This window comes from Rhinoraja longicauda, chromosome 21 (genome assembly GCF_053455715.1).
Source record: "Rhinoraja longicauda isolate Sanriku21f chromosome 21, sRhiLon1.1, whole genome shotgun sequence".
NCBI classification, from domain to species: Eukaryota; Metazoa; Chordata; class Chondrichthyes; order Rajiformes; family Arhynchobatidae; genus Rhinoraja; species Rhinoraja longicauda.
Window position 1 is genome coordinate 14,233,298 of NC_135973.1, and position 13,708 is coordinate 14,247,005.

Sequence of the window (13,708 nt, forward strand, 5' to 3'; positions counted from 1 at the left end):
CCAACAGTGGCTTCCTTAACTTCCCTCTTATCTATCCAATTGCCTTCAATCCTTACTCCTGAATTATTGACTGCTCTGTTAAAGGGCATAAGATCTTGATATCTAAGTCTCTCATGATCTTATACATCTCGATTAATTCTGGAGACATTTCCTCCAATTGAATTTCCTCATTGAATTCTATTTTCACCGAACTAATGCTTCCCACCTTTCTTCTTCTGATCTACCCAGGTCCTCTCATACACACCATGCCTGCCTCTCGCATCCCCATTCTCCAGTCACCTCATTCTTTTGCCCAACTCCACCTCCTCCTTCTCCTCATGATTCACCCCTGTTCCCTCTGGGTACATAATCCCTTCCTCCATTCCCTTCTACCCACCATCCCTCGTCCGATTCTACATTTCACTCTCCACCCTTTCTAATCAGGTTCCACCACACGCCTCCCTCTGTCTTCTCCACCTATCGGCCTCAGTCTTTGTGACTACCTCCACCTTTCTCTCCCCCCCCCAACTGACTAATTTGCTAATCAATAACAATATTTAAAAGACATTTGGACAGGTACATGGATGATGGAATACTTTGGAATGCAATGGAATACTTTATTGTCACACGTGACTTGGCACAGTGAAATTCTATGCTTGCCTACCTAATGTACACAAATAGTGGCCACCTACGCCGCTGACAAAGTTACAAAGCACGTCGGCCCCTCCTTTTGTTCCCCGTCCTACCACCAACGTGGTTCCCCCACGCTGAGTCCCCATTGTCCTTTGTTCTCCCCCACCTGCCTCACGGCAGTCCCCCCACCCCTACATTGTTCTTCCCCTCCCCCCTCAGGGCAGTCCCCCCCATGCCGGGTCCTCAATTGTTCTTCCCCTCCCCCCCCTCATGGCAGTCCCTCCATGCTCTCATCGACTGTCGACTGCGGGTCGACCCATGAGGCATTGCCGCCACCGCGAGGCTGCATCACCGCCGATGCCCCAACATCGCCAGGCTTCACCGCTGCCATTGCTTCACCGCTGCTGAGACCTCACTGCTGTCGACGCCCACTTCATGCCTCCTTGGTGCCAACCCGAGCCCCTGCCACGGGCTCCGCCGGTCGCTCCGCCCACCCGGACTCCAACCCGCGAGGCCCGGCTCCTCCGTCCGACCCAGGCTTCTACGCGGCGATCCTGCAGGCAACGAGACCGTGGCGCCTCGATAAAGCCCTCTGGCCGCGATAACAGAGGTTTAGAGGGGTATTGACCAACCTTAGGCAAAGGGGGCATTTCGTTTAGATGGGGCATGAATGGTTTGGGCTGAAGGCCCTGTTATGTGTTGTAGGTGACTATGTACGTGCTGAATTCTGCCCTATGACGATCAACCCCTCCGTACTTGGCTTCACCTATCATACGAAAAAGAGTCTCGACCCGAAATGTCACCCAGTCCTTCATATCATATCATCATCATATATATACAGCCGGAAACAGGCCTTTTCGGCCCACCAAGTCCGTGCCGCCCAGCGATCCCCGTACATTAACACTATCCTACACCCACTAGGGACAAATTTTTTTTTTTTAATAACATTTTTACCCAGCCAATTAGCCTACATACCTGTACGTCTTTGGAGTGTGGGAGGAAACCGAAGATCTCGGAGAAAACCCACGCAGGTCACGGGGAGAACGTACAAACTCCTTACAGTGCAGCACCCGTAGTCAGGATCAAACCTGAGTCTCCGGCGCTGCATTCGCTGTAAAGCAGCAACTCTACCGCTGCGCTACCGTGCCGCCGTGCCTTCTCTCCAGAGATGCTGCCTGTCCCGCTGAGTTACTGCAGCATTATGTGTCTATCTTCCCCTATCATTTTCCGGCTGTTGCCCCATCATTTGTCCTCTCCTTTTTCTACCAGTGACTCTATTTCCCCTCTACTCCAGTGCTCAAGACGTTTCCTGACCCAAAATGTCCTCTGCCCACTTTCCTTCACACATGTTGCCTGACTCACTGAGTACCAGCAGCAGTTTTTGTTTTTGCTCAATTAAACCTTTCCTTGGATTCTCCTGTTCCAAAGAAAACAACATTATCCTTGACAATCATCTCTTGTAGCTAAAGCTCTCCGGTTGCTGTGAAATAATCTTTGGTCTTCTCTCTACCCACCTAGTGTTGTCATATCCTCGTGTGGTGATATGAAGGTCTAATGTCCAACAAAGGTCACCAAACCAGCACATGCTTTGGCATTTAGTACCGGGGCAATTGGCAGAAGTGCCTCTCCAGAACTGCCATGGATGGAAATGGAGCTAAATGCGACTCTGCTGTTCAGTACAGCCCAGTACAGCTATTCGCAGTTCTCATACAAGCAGTTCAGGAACAGTCCTGCATCATTACGGTCTGCATACATTTACTTTTTGGTTTGGTCTTGGTATTCGAGATCTCGCACACCTTTGCGCTGGTTGTTTAGAACACACTTCATCTTCCACTTCATCTGAGGTTTTCAAGAGAGAGATTGATATAGCTCTTAGGGCTAATGGAATCAAGGGATATGGGGAAAAAGCAGGAACGGGGTACTGATTTTAGATGATCAGCCACGATCATATTGAAGGGCGGTGCTGGCTCGAAGGGCCGAGTGGCTTAATCCTGCATCTATTTTCTATGTTTCTATGTTTCCCCATCACCCCAGTGAAATGACTGACGCTAGTGGGTTTCCTATTAGAGTCCTCTAAACAGAGAAAGCTGGAAGAAGAGGAGAGCTTTTGAAGAGCTAATAGGCAGGCTGCACATAGATGGATGTGTCTATCCTCTAGTTCTTGCACTCTGGAATTTTCAAAGTGGCCTTTCTTCAGCTTGGTAAATATTTATTGCAAACATAAAGAGATCCTAAGAGATCTGGAACGCAAGATCCAGTGGCACAATTTGGTAGTTATCCGTTCCTGTGAAGGCAATGCTTTCGATGGGAGATAAATCAAAATCACCCCTCTGGTCATATGTCAAGTTGCCGACAATTATTTCTGCAGGAGTAACCAGCGTTGGCTGGATGGAACTGCTGTCTCAGGATCTGAATCTGATTTAGTTAGCTGATCCTTTGACAGCAATGGTCACCAACAAGCTGAAACCCAGCTCATTTTACAATCATACCTTTGAACTTGGCCTTTGGTGTGGCCTTCAAGCAATGGGCTGGGCAGTGAATTGATCCACACACAATATGTAACCTTATTATCCCACGTTCATTTCACCTGGAAATAAAACAATAGGTCACCCATTAATAAACGTCTCACTTGTATAATTTTATTGAAAAGTGGCAAGCTCAATTTCACGTTTATTCCACTCAAATTCTGAATACCTGATCTTCCAGCAGCATAGAGATAAGGATTAGACCACATTTGCTCAAATCATGAACATCTTCATAACTGCTCCTACAAACATAGCCTTTTAAACACAGCTTTTTGGTCGCAGACGAGCAATTTGGAGTATGCATCACTTCTTGGTTTTCTATTATTCCACAGCTAATACAATAGTGCTTATTTATTTCAAGCAACCCAAAGGGAATTTCTATTTGCTTCAGCTTGATGGAATAAGATGAGGCGTTGCAATTACCCTCCATTTCTGTTAAAAGGTTGATAATGACTCAGGATTTCCATGCAGGAGAGAAGATTACGAGCAGCTGTTATTGGGCAAGTCCACAACTGACACGTAGAAGTTGTTGAAAAGCCAGCCGGTCAGAATTCAGGACCAACATGTTCCCGTGAGGAAGAAAGGCAAGGATGGCAAACTTGGATGATGAGAGATGTTGCAAATTTGGTCAAAAAGAAACATATGTAAAGCTTAATAAGATAAAGTTGGACAGTGCCATAGAGGAATATCAAGGACTTCAACATAAGTGTCCCTACCACTGATGTATAAGGTTCACCAGATCATAGTTTCCTAGTTTGTCTCTATTGCCCTTCTCAAACAAGGGGGACAACATTGAATATTCTTCAGTCCTCTGTTCTTTGTAATTTATATATATATATAACTTGCCTTCATAGATCTGGAGTATGAAAGTTGCCATGTCACATTGCATCTAACTTTGGTTGGACCAGATTTGGAGTAATGTGTAAAGTTCTTTACAGGGAAGATGTGGAGTCTTTGGAGAGAATGCTGATGAGGTTCACCAGAATGTTGCATAGATTGGAGAGTGTTAGTGTTAAGGAGAGGTCGGACAAAATTGGATTGTTTTCTGTGGAGTGTCAGAAGCTGAGGGTAGACCTGATAGAAGTTTATAACATTACAACAGGGTAGACAGTCAGTCTTTTTCTCAGGGCCAAAATGCCAAATGAGAGAATAGGCTTTAGGTGAGAGGGGAAAGTTTATAGGAAATATGTGAGGCAAATCTTTTTTATACAGAATAGTAGTTGCCTGGAATATACTGCTCTGGGAGAGGTGGAGACAAAATCAATAGCAACATTTAAGAGGCATTTAGACAAAGACATGAACAGGATATAGACCATGTGTAGGCAGATGGGATCAATTTAAATTTGAATCATGATGGACACAGACATCGTAGAACGAAGGGCCTGTTCCTGTGCTGTGATGCTCCATGTTGTATGCTGTATTTTTTTTCAGTGTACTCATATACACAATGGTGATGCTGAGCACCCTGATGAATTTTTTGAAGAATAAGACTGTACCCTCTTTGAAGGTTTCTGAAAATATTCTGTGTAGATCTCTTGTGACAAAGTTAACTCTAGCGACTTTGCAACAGTTCTCTTTAAATGTTTATTCAGTGGAAAAAACAAAGAGAAAACGAAAGTGTAACTAGAAAGACAGATTAGAAGGGCCACAATTGGCCTTCTACTTCCTACTGGGATAACGTTTCTTCATTGTGAAACTTTTTGCCATTGAAATCAGTGCAACCATGAACAACACGGGAGCATTTCCAGGACACTGAATCGAGTATTTAACCAACGTTTACGGGCTCCAAGTCTTATTCTTTCTTCCTTCCCTTTGTTTGTTGGTTGCTATGGTAAAACACAATTGTTTTCCATCTGAATGATGGCTAATTAAATTCTTCAGACTGCTCATTGTTAATTTATTAGTCACCATTGACATCCTCAAATGAATGAATTTGTGCTCCTCGGTCTGTATTATAATGGGGACCATCCAGTGGATAGTGTGACGGAAACATTGGATGGTCTGTACTTCGTTTTATTCATATTGAAAATGTGTGCTTCAGCAGTAAAGCCAGTGCAGTATTTAATTGTGACAAGCAGGTGAACCACTGTAGTCTTTGGATGAAGTGATGTCCAGCTGGGTGTTCCAGGAATTAAAAGCAGTGACAATGAGATAAGAGACACGTTTTTCTGAATCAATGTGGAGGGAATTTGCAGGTGGTGGTGTTCCTGAGCATCTGCTACATCATCCTTTCTGTTGGGAACAATGGAAGACCCGGCGTGGGGGTGGGGGTGGGGGTGGGGGGTGGGGGGTGGGGGTGGGGGTGGGGGGTGGGGGGTGGGGTGGGGGGTGGGGTGGGGGTGGGGGGGCTGCCGTGACAGAGTGGGGGGGTGGGGGGGGGGGAGAACAATGGACAATGGAGGACCTGGCATGGGGGAGGAGGAGGGGGAGAATAAATGGATATTCTGCAACTTTGTCAGTGTCCTTTATTGGCAACTATTTGCATACCTTGGGTATGCAAGCAAAGAATTTCACCATGACATGTCACATGTGACAATAAAGTATGCATTCATTCATTCTGTTAGTGAAGGTTGGAGATTGGGAGACGTTGTTCACGAAAGAGCCACATTTTTCTGCAGCAGGGAATGTGAATGCATCTCAATAGACCAGGCCCAGTACATTGACAACATCCACCCCTGGATCAGACCCAGTAGTCTGACAGCATGTACCAGCGGTTTGTCAGTATCTATCAATGGACCAGGCCCAGTACCTTTGCGACATCCACCCGTAAACCCCATAGCATCTTCCAGTAGACCAGACAATAGACAATAGACAATAGGTGCAGGAGGAGGCCATTCGGCCCTTCGAGCCAGCACCGCCATTCAATGTGATCATGGCTGATCAGACCTTGTAGATTGACAATATTTACAAGTAGACCAGACCTATTAGACGGACAACATCTACTATTAGATTAACGGCATCTATCCAGAGACCAGCCACAGGAGATTGGCAGCATCCACCAGTGGACTGGACCTAGCAACCTTCATCTCCACCAAATCTCATCCATGGTTTCTGAAAGAGCAATCTTATAATTGAACTCCAAAAGGTTGTGAGACCGGAGTGAAGAGGGCAAGCAACATGTCACTCCTCATCTGCTGACAAAAGGTTTATGAAATGAATCGCTGTATAACTGACAAGGAAGTGTAACTTAAAATCGATTGATTGAAAGATACAGCATAGAAACAGGCCCTTTGGCCACCACCGAGTCTACACCGACTAACGATCACTCGTTCTACGTTATCCCACTTTCTCATAAAGTCCCTATACACTAGGGGTAAATTTAGAGTGGACAATTAACTTACAATCCCACATGTCTTTGGGATGTGGGGGGAAACGAGCACCCGGGGGAAACCCATGCGGTTACAGGGAAATTCCATACAGACAGCAGCCGAGGTCAGGATGGTACCAGGGTCTCTGGCGTTGTTAGGCAGCAGGTCTAGCGGCTGTACTACTGCTGTCATCCCTTGAAATGGGTAAATTCAATGGTGAATCAAAAACAGAAAGAGGAGTGGTTCTGATAGATTAGATTAGGACAAAGCAAAAACATGTTTCGAAATCTCCATGAAGCATTAAATCGTAAAAAATTGACTTGTAGTTGTTAATTTCTGTGTCAGCGCAACTGGCAGTAATTAACAGTCATCGTGTTGTTCATCGGCAGAGTCACCACCAAACGTGGTGCCCTTCACCCAATCACATTTAATCAGAGTGCAGAATCTAGGAAACCGTTGGAAGTGGAAGTTAGACAGTGAGCTGGATTTAAAAATTGAGTTAATTTTGCCTAGAAAATCTCATTTTACTTTAATCTTACTTCTCGCTTCCTCGACACTGTTAACCCTATGGTACACAGTTAGATTGCCAGTGGCGGTTTCGTGGTTAATTAGATGGTCAGCTGGAACTAGTTACCTGGTAATTACTGTCAGCTGAAACTAGAACCATAAAATTGGTGTTTTCATGCTTATGTTGCATGTGTAACATCTGACTGCGCACATTTCACATGAGTGCCTGGGCAAAGGAATGCAGAGGTTGAAATGTGTTCAAGTTGAGCAAAGCAGGGTAGTGCCTCCATTGATAGAAAATTCAGAGTTGAATTAATACGAAGCTTTGGGAGTGGAAATCATGAGTTTGAGAAACAGGGTTGAGGTGGGAAACTAATTGGCTGGTGAAAAATGTTTTCTTTCCTTAAAAAGTTTCACTCTAAATTATAATCCAGAGCAAAATGTGTAAACACTTTAAATTTGCTAGACTAAATTATAATTATGAATATCCAGTTCCGAGGCAAATGTTAGCTAAATTTTGAAATAGATGAAATCTCTACGCATTGCAGAGAAGGTGATGTGTGGTCCTGGCAAATGGGAGCTGATGGAGACCATTATGATTCCGTGCATCTACATCTGTAGTAAGTATCTGCAGCGTAACAAATGTAGAAACAAAGATCTCCGGGTGCTGGTTTAGACCAAAGATGGACACAAAGTGCTGGAGTAACTCAAAGGGTCTGGCAGCAGCTCAGGAGAAAAAGGATGGATGATGTTTTGGGTTGCGTCTGAAGAAGGGTCCCAACCCGAAATGTCACCCATCCTTTTTCTCCAGAGATGCTGCCTGACCCGTTGAGTTACTCCAGCACTTTGTCTCTATCTCTGCAACTTCAGGAACCTCAGCTTGGTGTTGGTGAGCTGAAAGCTGAACTGAGATGTACAACTGCATTGGGGACGGAGAATGATCCCCCGGGTGCTTTGCTCCTGGAGTTGGTCACACTCTTTGTGTTAAGGTCTATTGATTTGGTCAGTGGACAGGGAGTAAAAGGGTGTGATGATGTGTCAAGTGGGTATAAAGATTTACAAGGTAATGTTGGTGGAACCTCAACCTGTGTACTTGTTCAGTGGGTCTGTACTTCTGTCAACCTGCATGGACAAGATCAAAGGCTACAGGGATGCGGAGGAAACTGGCCACATAGGGCCATTTGAGATTGCAAGTTAAGTAGTAATATAAAAGTGGGGGGGGGGGGGAGGGGGGGTAGTAGAGTTAATGGGGTAAATCTACGGCTTTATTTATTTACTTTTGAGGATCTGCATGTTGCCTAAATGGCCAGTATTTGAGCCATCTGGATTTGCCCTTAAAGTGCTGTTGAGCTACATCTTTGGATCCCTGCAGTCGTTCTGGTGAAGGTAATGGTGCAAAGCGTGGTTTTGCTCAGTATTTAAGATTCAACCACATAGAGTGGGTCTGGAGGTCGGACCAGGTAAAGGCGGCAGATTTCCTTTCATGGTGGACGGTGGTGAACCAGGAGGGGTTTTCTCACATTTGGGTAGTTTTTGTGAATATGGTTACTACAAGCAGTTGTGATACTTCCAAATTCCAGATGAGCTGAGTATGCAGTCCACAGCTGTATTGGTGGGATTCAAAATTAACTCTCCAGTTTGTTAGTTCAGATTTCTGGCTGACAAGTCCACTAATTTAACGGTTGTGTGAGTTCTAATGGTGGTGTTGCCTTGAGGTGCCAGGGTTGAAGATACAACTGGAGGGGAGCTTGGAGTGGCAATGGAAAGATCCAGTTGTTGGATAGGATTAAGAGGGTGTACGAGGGAACTATTGTCTGTATGAAAGAGTGCAGTAGAATTTGGGTAATCCAGTTTTTGATCGTTTGAAATTCCTGATGGTTTGGTACCTGACTCAATGAATGCTGCATCCCGTGCTTCCTTCAACGCACCACAGACCGAGTTCCTGTGCTCCCTCGAAGCTAATTTGGAAAGTTGAAGGGAAAGGGCCAGAAGATGGTGCTGGACAGTGTAAAAATTTAATGGTAAACAAAGTGTTTTGGCAAGGAACATTGTGTGCACTTGCAAATAGTCAGAGGAGGCACATTTAAAAGACAAAATTAAATCATTCATGGCACGAATAGCAATGACAACCAATAAAAAAAAAAGTGTGGTTTCAAGGCTGGAAAACTAAATATTTTGGAGTTCCTCACATTTCTGAAGGAAAAGGGAAAAGGGGAGGGTGAGCCATTAATGAAGGCTGTGATCTTGCTCATGATCAAAATGTAGCATTAAAAAAATAGCAGGGGAAAGCAGCCATAAGACATAGGAGCAGAATTAAGCCACTCGGCCCATCGAGTCTGCTCTGCCAATCGATCGTGGCTGATCGTTTTTTTTCCTTTTAACCTCATTTTCCTGCCTTCTCCCCATATCTTTTGATGCCCTTACGAAACAAGAACCTATTTATAATCAAGAACTCTGCTTTACAAATACCAATGATTTGGCCTCCATAGCCATCTGTGGCAATGAATTTCCCAGATTACCCTCTGGCTAAAGAACTTCCTCCTCTTCTCCACTCTGAAGGCATGTCCTTTTATTCTAAGGCTGTGCATAGACTTTTTCACTTCTGGAAACACCCTCTCCACATCCACACGATCTAGGCCTTTTATTATTCGGTAGGTTTCGATGAGATTTCCCCTCATCCTTCTAAATACCTGTGAGTACAGGCCCAGAGCTATCAAACACTCCTCATCCATTAACCCAATCACCCCTGGGCTTTCAGCCATGGGTCGGATGAGTCCGTAAGCCCCTGGAGGAGCTACCCAATAGAACAGAGTCAAAATCACAAAATCGTTCATAAGTTCTAGGAGCTGAATAAGGCCACTTGGGCCATGAATCTGCAATTCAATCATGGCTGATCTATCTTTCCCTCTCGACCCCATTCTCCTGGCTTCATCCTATAACCCCTGACACCCTTACTAATCAAAAATCAAATAATGGGAGGTTGTAAAAAAAGGTACAGGAATAACTGAGTGGCTTTCATCTCCAGATTGAATTGACAATGTTAGACACCTCCCTACTTATCCTTGGACCATGACCGAGCACAGACGAGCACCAGACCTTAATCTCTAACACCATCACTGATCTCATCATTTCTGGCTCTCTGCCCTCTAATGCCTCCATCCTTATCGTTCCTCAGCCCCGCACGGCCCGATTTTACCTTCTCCCTAAAATCCACAAACAGAACTGTCCTGGAAGACCCATTGTTTCTGCCTGTTCATGTCCCACCAAATTAATTTCCACCTATCTTGACTCCATCCTATCCCCCCCCTGTTCCAATCCCTCCCTACCTATGTCCAAAACACCTCACATGCTCTCCGTCTCCTCAATAGCTTCGGTTTTCCAGGCCCCCACTCCCTCATCTTTACTATGGATGTCCAGTCACTCTACACCTCCATCCCCCACCAGGAGGGTCTTAAAGCCCACCGTTTCATCCTCGACCGCAGAACCAGCCAATCTCCATCTACCAATACTCTCCTCCGTCTAGCAGAGCTGGTTCTTACCCTCAACAACTTCTCCTTTGACTCCTCCCACTTCCTCTAAACCAGAGGCGTAGCTATGGGCACTCGCATGGGCCCCAGCTATGCCTACCTCTTTGTAGGGTACATCGAACAATCCCTGTTCCAGGCGTACACTGGCTCCAACCCGGAACTCTACCTCCACTACATTGACGACTGCATTGGTGCTACCTCTTGTACCCATACAGAACTCACTGACTTCATAAATTTCACCACTAATTTCCATCCTGCTCTTAAATATACTTGGATCATCTCCGACATCTCCCTACCGTTTCTGGATCTCACCATCTCCAACACAGGAGACAGACTAGTAACCGACATCCACTACAAACCTACTGACTCCCACAGCTATTTGGACTACACTTCTTCCCACCCTGTTTCCTGTAAAAACTCTATCCCCTACTCCCAATTCCTCCGTCTACGCCGCATCTGCGCCTAGGATGAGGTGCTTCACACTAGGGCATCAGAGATATCCTCATTCTTTAGGAAACGGGGGTTCCCCTCTTCCATTATAGATGAGGCTCTCACGAGGGTCTCCTCTATATCCCACAGCTCCGCTCTTGCTCCCCCTCTCCCCATTCATAACAAGGATAGAGTCCCCCTTGCCCTCACCTTCCACCTGTCAGCTTTCAGCTTTTCTTTCTCACCTTTCAGCGTACAACAAATTATTCGCATACAAAAAATTATCCTCCAACATTTCCGCCACCTCCAACGGGATCCCACTACTGGCCACATCTTCCCATCTCCACCCCTTTCTGCTTTCCGCAGAGACCGTTCCCTCTGTAACTCCCTGGTCCACTTGTCCCTTCCCACCCAAACCACCCCCTCCCCAGGTACGTTCCCCTGCAACCGCAGGAGTTGCAACACCTGCCCCTTTACCTCCCCACTCGACTCCATCCAAGGACCCAAACAGCCTTTCCAGGTGAGGCAGAGGTTCACCTGCACCTGCTCCAACCTCATCTATTGTATCCGCTGTTCCAGATGTCAACTTCTCAACATCGGCGAGACCAAGCGCAGGCTTGCCGATCGTTTTGCTCAACACCTCCGCTCAGTCTGCCTTAACCAACCTGATCTCCCGGTGGCTCAGCACTTTAACTCCCCCTCCCATTCCCAATCTGACCTTTCTGTCCTGGGCCTCCTCCATTGTTAGAGTGAGGCCCAGCGCAAATTGGAGGAACAGCATCTCATATTTCGCTTGGACAGTTTACACCCCAGCGGTATGACAATAGACAATAGACAATAGACAATAGGTGCAGGAGTAGGCCATTCAGCCCTTCGAGCCAGCACCGCCATTCAATGCGATCATGGCTGATCACTCTCAATCAGTACCCCGTTCCTGCCTTCTCCCCATACCCCCTCACTCCGCTATCCTTAAGAGCTCTATCCAGCTCTCTCTTGAAAGCATCCAACGAACTGGCCTCCACTGCCTTCTGAGGCAGAGAATTCCACACCTTCACCACTCTCTGACTGAAAAAGTTCTTCCTCATCTCCGTTCTAAATGGCCTACCCCTTATTCTTAAACTGTGGCCCCTTGTTCTGGACTCCCCCAACATTGGGAACATGTTTCCTGCCTCTAATGTGTCCAATCCCCTAATTATCTTATATGTTTCAATAAGATCCCCCCTCATCCTTCTAAATTCCAGTGTATACAAGCCCAATCGCTCCAGCCTTTCAACATACGACAGTCCCGCCATTCCGGGAATTAACCTAGTGAACCTACGCTGCACGCCCTCCATAGCAAGAATATCCTTCCTCAAATTTGGAGACCAAAACAGCACACAGTACTCCAGGTGCGGTCTCACCAGGGCCCGGTACAACTGTAGAAGGACCTCTTTGCTCCTATACTCAACTCCTCTTGTTACGAAGGCCAACATTCCATTGGCTTTCTTCACTGCCTGCTGTACCTGCATGCTTCCTTTCATTGACTGATGCACTAGGACACCCAGATCTCGTTGAACTCCCCCTCCTCCTAACTTGACACCATTCAGATAATAATCTGCCTTTCTATTCTTACTTCCAAAGTGAATAACCTTGAACATTGACTTCTCTAATTTCAGATAGTTCCTCTGTCCCTCTCTATCCCCTCCCCCTTCCCAATTCTCCCACTAGTCTTCCTGTGTCCTACTACATCCTATCTTTGTCCCGCCCCCTCCCCTGACATAAGTCTGAAGAAGGGTCTCGATCTGAAACGTCACCTATTCTTTCTCTCCTGAGGTGCTGCCTGACCCGCTGAGTTACTCCAGCATTTTGTGTCTACCTTCGATTAAAACCAGCAACAGAAGTTTTCTTTCCTACACATTAGACCTGAGGTGTATTTATCAAGTGCATTCGGTGTAGTTTCTTGTAAAGTGTGGCTACGTACTATTAGATGTGACCTAAGTATTGTATGTAATGACCAACTGCTCTCTTTATATATTGTGCAATATATAATTGTGCAATACCTGGACAGATAGCCAGAGTCTCTGTCACATGTGGGGAGAAGCTGTCTGCCTGTGTGGTAATAAGCACACAGCAGGGATATGCTATTTGTTTTTATTCCAAGTTATTTGGTTTAATGAAACACTTTGTTAGCTTAGGGATGAAAGCTGATCTTATTGAAACATACAGAATTCTTAGGGATCTTGGCAGGATGGTTGAAGGGATATTGATTTCCCCTGGCTGGAGTATCTAGATCCAGGGGTCACAGTGTCAAATAAGGGATTGGTCATTTAAGACAGATGAAAAGCAAAAGGCAGATGAAATTTCTTCAGCCAGGGGATGGTGAATCTGTGCAAACCTCATTTCAAGAGACATGTGGAGGCCCAATCGCCAAGCATGTTCGATACAGATTGATTGTTTTTCAATATTAAGGAATATACAGCTGTACATAGCTTTAAGGTGAGAGGGGGGAAAGATTCAAGGAGATATGTGGGGCAGGTTTTTGATACAGAGAGTGGTGGTGGCCTGGAATGTATTGCCATGGGTGGTAGTGGAGGCAGATACGATGGAGGCATTTAAGAAGCTTTTAGATCGTCACATGGAAGTGCAGGGAATAGAGGGATATGGGCCATTCAGGGACAGTTTCTTCCCAACTGTTTTCGGGCAACTGAACCATCCTACTAACAACTCGAGGCAGTTCTGAACAACCAGCTGCCTAATTGGAGACTCTCGGACTATCTCTGATCAGACTTTACTAGCTTTATCTTGTACGAAGTGTTAGCCA